Source organism: Salmo salar, chromosome ssa03 (genome assembly GCF_905237065.1).
Source record: "Salmo salar chromosome ssa03, Ssal_v3.1, whole genome shotgun sequence".
Classification (NCBI taxonomy): Eukaryota; Metazoa; Chordata; class Actinopteri; order Salmoniformes; family Salmonidae; genus Salmo; species Salmo salar.
The window spans coordinates 65,664,985-65,678,064 of record NC_059444.1 but is presented as its reverse complement, the minus strand read 5'-3'; positions in this window follow the sequence as shown (position 1 = coordinate 65,678,064).

The following is a 13,080-nucleotide window of genomic DNA, read 5'->3' as shown; positions in this document are numbered from 1 at the left end:
TATCAACCCATGGAGGTCTGGATTTGGAGTCACACTCAAAATTAAAGTGGAAAACCACACTACAGGCTGATCCAACTTTGATGTAAGGTCCTGAAAAACAAGTCAAAATGAGGCTCAGTAGTGTGTGTGGCCTCCATGTGCCTGTATGACCTCCCTACAACGCCTGGGCATGCTCCTGATAAGGTGGCAGATGGTCTCCTGAGGGATCTCCTCCCAGACCTGGACTAAAGCATCCGCCAACTCCTGGACAGTCTGTGGTGCAACGTGGCGTTGGTGGATGGAGCGAGACATGATGTCCCAGATGTGCTCAATTGGATTCAGGTCTGGGGAACGGGCGGGCTAGTCCATAGCATCAATGCCTTCCTCTTGCAGGAACTGCTGACACACTCCAGCCACATGAGGTCTAGCATTGTCTTGCATTAGGAGGAACCCAGGGCCAACTGCACCAGCATATGGTCTCACAAGGGGTCTGAGGATCTCATCTCGGTACCTAATGGCAGTCAGGCTACCTCTGGAGAGCACATGGAGGGCTGTGCCTCCTCCACGTCTCCTGATGTACTGGCCTGTCTCCTGGTAGCGCCTCCATGCTCTGGACACTACGCTGACAGACACAGCAAACCTTCTTGCCACAGCTCGTATTGATGTGCCATCCTGGATGAGCTGCACTACCTGAGCCACTTGTGTGGGTTGTAGACTCCGTCTCATGCTACCACTAGAGTGAAAGCACCGCCAGCATTCAAAAGTGACCAAAACATCAGCCAGGAAGCATAGGAACTGAGAAGTGGTCTGTGGTCCCCACCTGCAGAACCACTCCTTTATTGGGGGTGTCTTGCTAATTGCCTATAATTTCCACCTGTTGTCTATTCCATTTGCACAACAGCATGTGAAATTTATTGTCAATCAGTGTTGCTTCCTAAGTGGACAGTTTGATTTCACAGAAGTGTGATTGACTTGAAGTTACATTGTGTTGTTTAAGTGTTCCCTTTATTTTTTTGAGCAGTGTATATACAGTGAGGGAAAAAAGTATTTGATCCCCTGCTGATTTTGTACGTTTGCCCACTGACAAAGAAATGATCAGTCTATAATTTTAATGGTAGGTTTATTTGAACAGTGAGAGACAGAATAACAACAACAAAACATTCAGAAAAACGCATGTCAAAAATGTTATAAAAGGATTAGCATTTTAATGAGGGAAATAACTATTTGACCCCTCTGCAGAACAAAACCCTTGTTGGCAATCACAGAGGTCAGACGTTTCTTGTAGTTGGCCACCAGGTTTGCACACATCTCAGGAGGGATTTTGTCCTACGCCTCTTTGCAGATCTTCTCCAAGTCATTAAGGTTTCGAGGCTGACGTTTGACAACTCGAACCTTCAGCTCCCTCCACAGATTTTCTATAGGATTAAGGTCTGGAGACTGGCTAGGCCACTCCAGGACCTTAATGTGCTTCTTCTTAAGCAACTACTTTGTTGCCTTGGCCGTGTGTTTTGGGTTATTGTCATGCTGGAATACCCATCCACGACCCATTTTCAATGCCCTGGCTGAGGGAAGGAGGTTCTCACCCAAGATTTGACGGTACATGGCCCCGTCCATCGTCCCTTTGATGTGGTGAAGTTGTCCTGTCCCCTTAGCAGAAAAACACCCCCAAAGCATAATGTTTCCACCTCCATGTTTGACGGTGGGGATGGTATTCTTGGGGTCATAGGCAGCATTCCTCCTCCTCCAAACACGGCGAGTTAAGTTGATGCCAAAGAGCTCCATTTTGGTCTCATCTGACCACAACACTTTCACCCAGTTGTCCTCTGAATCATTCAGATGTTCATTGGAAAACTTCAGATGGGCATGTATATGTGCTTTCTTGAGCAGGGGGACCTTGCGGGCGCTGCAGGATTTCAGTTCTTCACGGCGTAGTGTGTTACCAATTGTTTTCTTGCTGACTATGGACACAGCTGTCTTGAGATCATTGACTAGATCCTCCTGTGTAGTTCTGGGCTGATTCCTCACCATTCTCATGATCATCGCAACTCCACGAGGTGAGATCTTGCATGGAGCCCCAGGCCGAGGGAGATCGACAGTTCTTTTGTGTTTCTTCCATTTGTGAATAATCACACCAACTGTTGTCACCTTCTCACCAAGCTGCTTGGCGATGGTCTTGTAGCCCATTCCAGCCTTGTCTACAATCTTGTCCCTGACATCCTTGGAGAGCTCTTTGGTCTTGACCATGGTGGAGAGTTTGGAATCTGATTGATTGATTGCTTCTGTGGACAGGTGTCTTTTATACAGGTAACAAACTGAGATTAGGAGCACTCCCTTTAATAGTGTACTCCTAATCTCAGCTCGTTACCTGTATAAAAGACACCTGGGAGCAAGAAATCTTTCTGATTGAGAGGGGGTCAAATACTTATTTCCCTCATTAAAATGCAAATCAATTTATAACATTTTTGACATGCGTTTTTCTGGATTTTTTTGTAGTTATTCTGTCTCTCACTGTTCAAATAACCTACCATTAAAATTATAGACTGATCATTTCTTTGTCAGTGGGCAAACGTACAAAATCAGCAGGGGATCAAATACTTTTTTTTTATTTGATCCCCTGCTGATTTTGTACGATTTTGTACGTATATATATATATATATATATATATATATATATATATATATATATATATATACATACACACAGACACACACACACACACACACACACACACACACACACACACACACACACACACACACACACACACACACATATATATATATATATATATATATATATATATATATATATATATATATATATATATATACACACACAGTACCAGTCAAAAGTTTCTACACACCTACTCATTCAAGGGTTTTTCTTAATTTTTACTATTTTCTACAATGTAGAATAACAGTGAAGACATCAAATCCATGAAATAACACATATGGAATCATGTAGTAACCAAAACAAGTGTTAAACAAATTAAAAAATATTTTATATTTGATTCTTCAAAGTAGCCACCTTTTGCCTTGATGACAGCTCTGCACACTCTTGGCATTCTCTCAACCTGCTTCATGAGGTAGTCACCTGGAATGCATTTCAATTAAAAGGTGTGCCTTGTTAAAAGCTAATTTGTGGAATTGATTTCCTTCTTCATGCGTTTGAGCCAATCAGTTGTGTTGTGACAAGGTGGGGGTGGTATACAGAAGATAGCCCTATTTGGTAAAAGACCAAGTCCATATTATGGCCAGAACAGCTCAAATAAGCAAAGAGAAATGACAGTCCATCATTACTTTAAGACATGAAGGTCAGTCAATGCGGAAAATTTCAAGAACTTTGAAAGTTACCTCTTTGAGAGTTACCTCTGCTGCAGAGGATAAGTTCATTAGAGTTAACTGCACTTCAGATTGATTGCAGCCCAAATAAATGCTTCACAGAGTTCAAGTAACAGACACATCTCAACATCAACTGTCCAGAGGAGAATGCGTGAATCAGGCTTTCATGGTTGAGTTGTGGCAAAGGAACCACTACTAAACTACACCAATAAGAAGAAGAGACTTGCTTGTGCCAAGAAACATGAGCAATGGGCATTAGACTGGTGGAAATCTGTCCTTTGGTCTGATGAGTCCAAATTTGGGATTTTTGGTTCCAACCGCCGTGTTTTTGTGAGACGCGGTGTAGGTAAACGGATGATCTCCGCATGTGTGGTTCCCACCGTGAAGCATGGAGGAGGAGGTGGGATGGTGTGGGGGTGATTTGCTGGTGACACTGTCTTTTTTTTTATTCAAGGCACACATAGCTACCACAGCATTCTGCAGCGATATGCCATCCCATCTGGTTTGTGCTTAGTGAGACTATATTTTGTTTTTCAACAGGACAATGACCCAAAACACACCTACAGGCTGTGTAAAGGCTATTTGACCAAGGAGAGTGATGGAGTGCTGCATCAGATGACATGGCCTCCACAATCACCCGGCCTCAACCCAATTGAGAGTAAAGGAAAAGCAGCCAACAAGTGCTCAGTATATGTGGAAACTCCTTCACGACTGTTGGTAAAGCATTCCAGGTGAAGCTGGTTGAGAGAATGCCAAGAGTGTGCAAAGCTGTTATCAAGGCAAAGGGTGGCTACTTTGAAGAATCTCAAATATAACATATATTTTGATTTGTTAAACACTTTTTGGGGTACTACATGATTCCATGTGTGTTATTTCATAGTTTTGATGTCTTCACTATTATTCTGCAATGTAGAAAATAGAAAAAATACAGAAAAAACCTTGAATGAGTAGGTGTGTCCAAACGTTTGACTGGTACTGATTATATAAATGAAAATTGTTTTCCCCCACCAAATTAGTGCATTAGGCCATTATTATTCCTGTATGAACAGAAAAAATACTTTTCAACAATTTTTAATATCAGCTTTTCAATGGCAGGGACTGGGAGACTGGTAAGGATAGAGGGTACAATGACTGGAGCCCAAAACAGGCAAATCCTTGATGAGAACCTGCTTCAGAGTGCAAACAAACTTAGACTAGGGAGAAGTGTTATATTCCAATAGGACAATGACCCAAGCATACAGCCAAAGCAATGCTGGAATGGCTTCAGAACAAGAATGTAAAAGTAACTGAGTCAAAAGCCCAGACTTGAATCCCATTGAAAATCTGTGGAAAGACCATCTAACTTAACAGAGCTTGAGAAAATCTGTTAGGAAGAATGAGAGAAAATCCCCAAATCCAGATGTGCAAAGCTGATACAGACATTCCCAGGATGACTCAAAGCTGTAATCACCGCCAAAGGTGCTTCTACAAAGTATTGAGTCAGGGGTGTGAATACTTATGAAAATTATATATTTCTGTATTTAATTTTCAATACATTTGGTGAATATAGCGTTTTGGAAATAACTCTTCCATATTGAAATATTTTTTTAATTTAGAAATCTAAAGGGGGTTCTGTAATAACTTTTATGCATTGATTACAACTATTTCTATGCTTTTCCCGTCGCAGTCTCTTGACTGGGTATGTTTATGATATCTTGTCTGTGGTTCCAATCAACACTGTCTCTGGTGATCATTCTCCCCAAGCTCTAGCCAGTCACCACTTACCCCAGCCCTTCACAGCAATGAAGAGCCTGTTACCATGGTGATACCGCACTTGCTATGCCACGGGTAAGCGTCGGCGTGCACTGGAAACAGATAGAGCTGTCACGTCACCTGCAAATGCGGAGTAGGCTTACTCATAGGCAGCATTCACTGCAGACTTTGTGTTTTCATTAACATATTCATAGACATTCCAGATGAATTTTGATAACCATTGCACAATATTCCCCAATTAGAAGAGCTTCTTGCCTTGACCAAAAATGTATATCAACCACCAATGTATTTTTCTTGCTCTCTAACAGATACACACACACAATATATTGAGCTTGCAGGGCTCATTGCTAACCTCAGTGACCTTTTTAGTCTAGATGTCATTCAGGGTGTGCGTGCAGGTTTGCTGCATCCCTCTCTGCCCTGCCTTTGGCCTCAGGGTCAGAGGAGCTGTCAGAGGAGCTGATACGAGGAGAGGTTTGGTTTATTCCCTGTGTGTGAAACTGTGAATGGACCCTGGGCTGCTAAATTTGTAAACAAAGCAACGAGCGGTGAGTCATAAATGAGTCATGCCGTTACCGAGTCATACTCAAATGTCATCTTCCGTTACTCTCATACCCTCCCACCCCCGGTTGTGAGACAGGAAATGAAAACAGAAAGTGTGAGAACGCATACATTGCTTTTACTGACATGAATATTCAAGTGTATTAATGGATCTTTTGGGGTATGTCACTATAAATAATAAAACAGAGAGATGATCAGTTTGTTAGGTTATTGTCGGTCATTATAGATTAGCAAACATACACATAAGCATTTACACATAAGTTACTGGGGTTGACATTAAATAATGGCATTTCATACTCTTTATATTGTTCTTGCATCACTAAAAACAATACACTCTTAGAATTGTTGGAATACAATTGTTGTGGCCATACTACACTGAACATATATAAACATCTCTTTCCATGACAGACTGACCAGGTGAATCCAGGTGAAAGCTATGATCCCTTATTGATGTCACTTGTTAAATCCACTTAAATCAGTGTAGATGAAGGGGAGTGGACAGGTTAAAGACATGGATTGTGTATGTGTGCCATTCAGAGGGTGAATGGGCAAGACAAAATATTTAAGTGTCTTTGAACGGGGTAAGTTAGCAGGTGCCAGCAGTTTCCTGTGTGTATCAAGAATGGTCCACCACCCAAAGGACATCCAGCCAACTTACCTGTCACGGTTGTCGTAGGATGAAGTGGACCAAAGTGCAGCGTGATTATTGTTCCACATATTTTATTGAACTGTGAAACTATGCGATACATACAAAATAACCAAAAACAACAAACCGTGACAAAGTGTTAACATACACGTACTCAAAAACAATCTCCCACAAACCCAGGTAGGAAAAACACCTAGTATGATCTCCAATTAGAGACAATGATGACCAGCGGCCTCTAATTGGAGATCATCCCAAACACAACCCAACATAGAAATACAAAACTAGAACATAACAACATAGAAAATCTAAACTAGAAAAAAAAACGTCACGCCCTGACCTACTCTACCATAGAAAATAACAGCTTTCTATGGTCAGGACGTGACATTAACACAACTGTGGGAAGTATTGGAGTCAACGTGGGCCAGCATCCCTGTGGAACGCTTTCGACATCTTGTAGAGTCCATGCCTCCAACTAATTGAGACTGTTCTAAGGGCAAAAGGGGTGCAACTCAATATTAGGAAGGTTTTCCTAATGTTTTGTACACTCAGTGTATATTGGCCATTGAATTATCATATAAACCTACAATTAATCCGACAATAATCCTACAATTTCTTGTTCATTCTATGAGCCCTTGCATATTCATATCATATAACATAACTTACCATATAACATAACTGATAACTCAAAGACAAACTCTGGAAGGCAACAATTTATTCTAAGAACAAATCTATCCATAAAAATCTACAGCAAAATAGAATAATTTGCAGAAATACTAAAAGGGCAAATCAAATCTCTGAGTGGATACATGCATGGGAAGATACGACTCCCATGCATATATCCACTAGAGGTAAAATAAATGTTAAACATCTTCCTGCCTATCATAAAAATTGGAATGCCAAAAAAGTTGTTGAAAGTTAAAAGGGCATGCATCAATCAATTCCACAGGCATGGGGAGAAAGGCATCAACTAACAGCTCACCTAACCATAGGAGTTAAACTTGTCAACCAATCTTCCTAATGGTAGGGGTTTAGAAGCTGTATACGCCTGAATGAAGTGGTTCACTCAATCGTCAAATCAAATCAAATTGTTTTAGTCACATTGCGCCGAATACAACAGTTGTAGACCTTACAGTGAAATGCTTACTTACGAGCACCTAACCAACAATGCAGTTTTAAAAAATACGGATAAGAATAAGAAATAAAAGTAACAAGTAATTAAGGAGCAGCAGTAAAATAACAATAGCGAGACTATATACAGGGGGGTACCGGTACAGAGTCAATGTGCGGGAGCACCGGTTAGGTGAGGTAATATGTACATGTAGGTAGAGTTATTAAAGTGACTATGCAAAGATGATAACAGAGAGTAGCAGCTGTATAGAGGTCCTGGATGGCAGGAAGCTTGGCCCCACTACCCTCTGTAGTACCTTGCGGTCGGATGCCGAGCAGTTGCCATAACAGGCAGTGATGCAACCAGTCAGGATGCTCTCGATGGTGCAGCTGTTGAACCTTTTGAGGATCTGAGGACCCATGGCAAATCTTTTCAGTCTCCTGAGGAGGAATAGGTTTTGTCGTGCTCTCTTCACGACTGTATTGGTGTGCTTGGCCCATGTTAATTTGTTTTTAATTATTATTATTTCTTTACCCCTTTTTCTCCCCAATTTCATGGTATCCAATTGGTAGTAGTTACTGTCTTGTCTCATCACTGCAACTCCCGTACGGACTCGGGAGAGGCGAAGGTCGAGAGCCATGCGTCCTCCGAAACACAACCCAACCAAGCCACACTGCTTTTTGACACAACACACATCCAACCCGGAAGCCAGCCGCACCAATGTGTCGGAGGAAACACCGTACACCTAGCGACCTGGTCAGCGTGCACTGTGCCCGGCCCGCCACAGGAGTCACTAGCGCGCGATGAGACAAGGAAATCCCTGCCGGCCAAACCCTCCCTAACTCGGACGACGCTGGGCCAATTGTGCGTCGCCCCATGAGCCTCCCGGTCACGGCCGGCTGCGGCAGAGCCTGGGCTCGAACCCAGAATCTCTGGTGGCCTTAGGATCCAGATGCAGAGGGAGGTGTTTCGTCCCATGGTCCTTAGCTTATTGATGAGCTTTGAGGGCACTATGGTGTTGAATGCTGAGCTGTAGTCAATGAATAGCATTCTCACATAGGTGTTCCTTTTGTCCAGGTGGGAAAGGCCAGTGTGGAGTGCAATAGAGATTGCATCATCTGTGGATCGGTTGGGATGGTATGCAAATTGGAGTGGGTCTAGGGTTTCTGGGATAATGGTGTTGATGTGAGCCATGACCAGCCTTTCGAAGCACTTCATGGCTACAGACGTGAGTGATACGGGTCGGTAGTCACTTAGGCAGGTTACCTTAGTGTTCTTGGGCACAGGGACTATGGTGGTCTGCTTAAAACAGGTTGGTATTACAAACTCGGACAGGGAGAGGTTGAAAATGTCAGTGAAGACACTTGCCAGTTGGTCAGCGCATGCTCGCAGTACACGTCCTGGTAATCCATCTGTCCCTGCGGCCTTGTGAATGTTGACCTGTTTAAAGGTCTTACTCACATCGACTGCGGAGAGCGTGATCACACAGTCTTCCGGAACAGCTGGTGCTCTCATGCATGTTTCAGTGTTATTTGCCTCGAAACGAGCATAGAAGTAGTTTAGCTCATCTGGTAGGCTTGTGTCACTGGGCAGCTCTCGGCCGTGCTTCCCTTTGTAGTCTGTAATGGTTTGCAAGCCCTGCCACATCCAACGAGCGTCAGAGCCGGTGTAGTACGATTCGATCTTAGTCCTGTATTGATGCTTTGCCTGTTTGATGGTTCGTCGGAGGGCATAACGCTCCTTGAAAGCGGCAGCTCTAGCCTTTAGCTCAATGCGAATGTTGCCTGTAATCCATGGTTTCTGGTTGGGGTATGTACGTACAGTCACTGTGGGGACGACGTCATCGATGCACTTATTGATGAAGTGTAACGCCCTGGCCATAGAGAGGGTTTTTTTGTTCTTTATTTTGGTTAGGCCAGGGTGTTACATTGGGTGGGCGTTCTATGTTAATTTTCTGTGTTGTCTGTTTCATTGATTTTGGCCGTGTGGCTTCCAATCAGGCACAGCTGTTGTTGGTTGTTGCTGATTGGGAGTCACACATAAGTGCCTGTTTTTCCGTTGGGGTTTTGTGGGTAATTGTTTCTGTTACGTATTGCACCTGACAGTACTGTTTGGCTGTCAGTTTTCTCGTTTTTGTGTATAGTGTTCTTTTGTCCATTAAAATCATGATGAACACTAACTCCGCTGCGCCTTGGTCTACTCTCTCTCCCGACAGCCGTTACATGAAGCCAATGACTGATGTGGTGTACTACTCTTTGCCATCGGAGGAATCCCAGAACATATTCCAGTCTGTGCTAGCAAAACAGTCCTGTAGCTTAGCATCTGCTTCATCTAACCACTTTTTATTGATCGAGTCACTGGTGCTTCCTGCTTTAATTTTAGCTTGTAAGCAGGAATCGGGAGGATAGAATTATGGTCAGATTTGCCAAATGGAGGGCGAGGGAGAGCTTTGTATGTGTCTCTGTGTGTGGAGTAAAGGTGGTCCAGAGTTTTTGTCCCTCTGGTTGCACATTTAACATGGTGATAGAAATCCCCGGCTACAAGGAGCGCCACCTCTGGGTGAGCGTTTTCTTGTTTGCTTACGGCGGAATACAGCTCATTCAATGCTGTCTTAGTGCCAGCCTCTGACTGTGGTAGTGTGTAAACAGCTACGAAAAATACAGTTGAAAACTTTCTAGGTTGGAAGTGTGGTCTACAGTTTATCATGAGATACTCTACCTCAGGCGAGCAATATGCAAGACTTCCTTAGATATCGTGCACCAGCTGTTATTTACAAAAATACATAGTCCGGCGCCCCTTGTCTTTCCAGACGCCGCTGTTCTATCCTGCCGGTGCAGTGTATAACCAGCCAGCTGTCTGTTGATAGTGTCGTCGTTCAGCCACGACTCCGTGAAGCATAAGATATTGCAGTTTTGAATGTCCCTTTGGTAGTTTAATCTTCCGCGTAGGCCATCTATTTTATTGTCCAAAGATTGCACATTTGCTAGCAGAATGGAAGGAAGTAGGGGTTTATTCGATGGCCTACAAATTCTCAGAAGGCAGCCCGCCCTCCGGCCCCTTTTTCTCCGCCTCCGCCAATCATGGGGAGTGTTGAGTACTTAAAGCCACCTTTCAGATAAGTAGTAGGAGCTAGACTTAAATCTTGGGTACATTTTCACTATCAAAGCCTCATTGAAATTTGGTAACACTTAGGGGAATTTATAATGAAATAGTAGAAAATAAATAGTGGAGATGAAGAAAAATGCTGGAAAAAGTAAAATAAAAAGTAAAACAAAAAAGAGAAGAACGAGATTGTTGGATTCTACTCCTCGTCCTATTTCCCATGGGCCACACAGCCACAGGTGACGCAGCGTCTCAGAGTCTTCAGTGCTCTCCTGAAGAACCCACGGATTCCTTGTTTTTATGGGACTGGACATCTTTTCTTTGCCTGAGAAGAAGTGGAAGAAAGTGTCACAGTTCATACATGTGGAGTGTGAGTACATAGCACCAGTAGCGATTTAGCATGTAAATCTTGGTGGGGCAAACAAATTGTTTTGGGGGGGATGCATGCCAACAAAGCCACTACACTACACAACACAACACAATACATTTAATTGCACTATAATGGTGACAAACAGTGCCCACAAACTGTTAGGGCCTACATAAAGCTCTCCAAACAGCAGTCCCAACACCTTACCACCTCTACACCTGGCTATCAGCAGAGCCTTGTCTGGCAGCGAAACAGATCATTTAGCCTCATTTACTGCCTTAAAAAACATAGCTGATATGGCTGACTTGCTTAAACAAACGTGGTTTCTACTGACAATTGAAATGTACAGTGACAGAATTCAGAACATGGGCCGTTCTTAGTGTTTTCCCTGTACACCAAGTCAGAACCGTAGGATAAATAAAGGGGGGCATATAAGCAGACAATGAAAACTCTTACAATATTTGATGATTACATTTCTCTAAAACAGGCTATACTGTAGGCTACATGTTCACCACCAAGTCAGAACAGTAGGTGAAATTAAGAGGGGACAATAGACCAAATGATTAGGGCTATTAACAGCTTACTACACAACATACACTTAGTATTACTTTCTTAGCTACAGTATACATTTCTCCCTGGCATATTACATCATTTATGCAGCAGCATACAAGACATTTTTGGACTCACCTTGTTGTGCTGTGCTCACTTGAATAGGAAGGTGGCGTGGCAGTCCTTCGTGGGCAAATGTTGTCATCAAACTTTGTCATAAAAGTCTGGTATTCTTTGGATTTATGGTGCTTTCAAGACAACTGGGAACTCTGAAAAAAAACAAGGTCGACTCATGATGATGTCAGTGATCTTCAGGTCGTAGCTCTAGAAAGAGGCCTGAGTTCCCGATTTACAATTTCGAGTTCGATGACCGTTCAAAATGTATTTTCCCAGTCGGAGCTCGTTTTTTTCCCAGAGTTTCCTGTTCCCTGAACTCACCAATGAGTGATAAGCACCAATACGTTTTATCTATAATTTCTCTTCATATGACAAGGATTAAAAAGTATTTGCCAGTAGATTGTCGATTTGATTCATGATGATGAATACTAGCTAAACATTTTAAGGCATGATGTTGACATGATCAGTCCAATCAAATCAACTGTAGATATAACGTGATTTTACGTAATTTTATCTCTGGCCAATGACCTTGAGCCTTCTTGGATGGGCACTTCTAATGTAACTCTATGGCAGGGCACCAAGGGGCTTTAATTTTCGAGCTCTCCCAGTAGATTTTGCTGTGACGTAGTGTCACCATGAATGACAGAACACTGAGCCAAACACAGCGCAACTAGAGAACATTACCAACTCTGTGTTTTCCACTGGCTGCCCCACCAGCACAGAAAGCACTGAGCTAGGCTGAAACAGCTAGATCTTGGAGCTGCCTTACTCAAGAAAGCAAAAAAGAGACCATGTTTGTACGCAGCTTTATTAACTCAATGATTTAAAAAAGTGTTTACATTGTTTGCAAACTGATATGTGATTAATCAAATGGCCACCGGACTATTTACATTGACACCCCCCCCACTCCATTTGTTTTGTACACTGCTGCTACTCGCTGTTTATTATCTATACATAGTCACTTCACCCCTACCTACATGTACAAATTATCTCGACTAACTTGTACCCCCGCACACTGACTCGGTACCAGTAACCCCTGTATATAGCCCCGTTATTGTTATTTTATTGTGTTACTTTTTAAATTATTTTTTGAACTGCACTGTTGGTTAAGGGCTTGTAAGTAAGTATTTCACGGTAAGGTCTACACATGTTGTATTCGGCGCATGTGACAAATAAAGTTTGATTTGACACGAATTAATGACAAAATAACATGCAAAACAGGCAACCCCTGCCCAACCTGCCCTGAATGACGGGTTGCCCCTACATAGCACTGAGATCCATCTTCACTATACTGTCTAACTGAAACATCTTATTCCCCCTGGGCACATATTTTCCCTGGGCACATGTTTCTCCTGGTCATCATGTCCACCTCTGGTTGGTCAGAAAGGGCTAAGCTCACTTTAGACCGTGAAAATATATATTTTTTAACCATGAAATTAAACTTGCCTTGAAATGATCTTCATCAAAATATACTGAACATAAAAGTCTGATTGAATTGTAAAAGGAGTTGAATAATAAATTGTATACTTATCTTTCCTTCGCACGGAGCAACTCATGT